The sequence below is a fragment of the Arachis ipaensis genome, chromosome B09, assembly GCF_000816755.2.
Source record: "Arachis ipaensis cultivar K30076 chromosome B09, Araip1.1, whole genome shotgun sequence".
Taxonomy (NCBI): domain Eukaryota; kingdom Viridiplantae; phylum Streptophyta; class Magnoliopsida; order Fabales; family Fabaceae; genus Arachis; species Arachis ipaensis.
In genome coordinates, this window is record NC_029793.2 from 17,697,785 (window position 1) to 17,700,098 (window position 2,314).

The window sequence follows — 2,314 nt, forward strand, 5'->3', positions numbered from 1 at the left end:
TAATTACACATTTTTAGTTTTTTTTTTATAGTATTTTTCAACTCGGCAAATCAAGGATTAATTTGTTGTGGTATTGAGCTCCATTTAAGCATTTGTCATTAGCTAATAGATTGTTGCGTACACAAAATGAAATTCGAACCCCAAATATTTATTTAAGCAGACTAATGAGCTAATTAATAAACCAACCTAATTTGGTTCACATCTTTAGTTATTAAAACAATCATTTTTTCATAATAATTCCAAACACAACACCTGCATATATATTTTTAAAAAAAGTATAGGTAAACAATAAAAATATTAAATAATGCGAACAATGAATATATCGAATATTTACTTCACTAAGTGTGTGAATAGTTATTCTAATATCAAGATTTATGTGAGTAATTTAGAGTTGTAGTGTAATTTACTTAAATTAGATCAATTTTAAAATTCGTTATTAATGTTGTTCAAGAAAATTATTAGTTACTTAACATAACTCATATATTTTTTAATGCTATACAAAACAAGATAAACATAAACGTTACATTAAGTAGTCATCAACATATATATTATTGCTACTGGCTGCACCCTTATTTTAATGTTGGTCTATCATCTTCTTCTTGATCACCAAATGTATTAAAAAGCCCAATTTATTCCCCGAGGTGGACAAGTTGGTTTGTTTATTCTTCTTTATTTCATGATTGGTGTGTCAACCTGTGATCCTAAAATGATATAATTGGCATGCGTGACTCATAGTTCTGTATTTTTGTATTTGTTTTTGACCATGTAAATAGGTAGTATTCATTTTATTTTTGTGAACAGAGGGGTTAAAGGACCGAAACTAAACAGCAGCTACATTTTTGGGATGAGACACCCCAGATTCAACATCAAATAACAAAAAATGAATTTCTGTCGGGGAAAAATTCCAGTAATGAGTACTATAATTTTGTTGAAGGCTGTAATTAGCTAATTAGTCGGCATATGTATTAGCCTCTCTATAGATATAAACCAAATGGATCATCTAATTTCTCCCCATGTATTCTTTAATTCTGCAGTAGAGCACCGATCCAGCGTCAATGGAGTCTTTACTTTAAATAACATTACTGATGACCGCTTGCGAGTCAAGCTCCACCTTCACCCTTCTAAAATCTAGGGTCTACACCATTTTCAGTCCTAAATAAAGCCCCCATAATTCTGAAATATAAATAGAACACGCTCCTAAATTTCTGGTGAAATCCATCACCCATTTATCATCACTATTTTGAATTACGCCATCAGACCCATCTTTATCAGGATTGTTCTTAGCTGCTCCGTCTGTATTGACTTTGACCCGACCTTCCGGAGGGGGTGCCATTTAATATAGGTTATGTAGGCATTGAGATGACGCCCCAAACTCTATTTGGAGATAGCTTTTTCCACTTCAGAAACAGATTCTTGGATGATAATGTAACCTACAAACGGTCTCTTGTAGGGATACTGAAAAATTTTCTGGTTCCTCCAATTCCAAAATTTCCAGCACACAATAAAGATGTTTATCCAGTCTTTATGATTAGAGAAGCCCCAATTGGTACCGAGACCTTTTTCAACCCATTCCACCAAGTCCAACTGGAAGAAGGTTGCAATGCTATTTTGTTTGATGATTTTTTTTCGAACAGGTTTAACAATACCATAATCTCTAAAAACATGAAGGGTATCTTTAATATTGATCCCACAATGATGACACATAGGTGAAATACCAAACCATTAACTTCTTCTCTTGTTTGTCATGATTCTGTTATAGGTAGCTTGCCACAGGAATAACTTCATCCTTTGTGGTCTCCTCCAGGCCTAAATACATTTCCAAACATCCCTGCCCCGGGAAAGGGCTCCAATACTGTGTTGATAAGCAAACTTTATAGAGAATCTTCCATCCTTGGAGTGATTCTGGGCTAACTTATCAGGGGGATCGGTGACTCTTGGGACAGGATGCGCACATATGATTTGAATGCAATTAACCAGTAGGAGTTGTTGAAGGTCCTCAATTTTCCAATCTCCTTCATTATTCACATAGTCACAAACTTTCGCATCCTTACCTTTGCAATTGACATTGAAAAGTTTATAATTCAGAAGTTGGCTTCCTAAATTGATCCAGTCATCCTTCCAGAACTTGGTTGAGGTACCATCACCCATCCTGTGTATTAAGCTTTCTTGTATANNAAGTGAGTTTGAAAACCATATTTACTATGGAGGGCCTTAACCCATAGAGCGTTGGGGTTGTTGATTAGCTCCCAACAGATTTTTAAGAGAAAGGCAGTGTTCATACCTTCTAAGCTCTTAAATCCCAGACCTCTAGCCT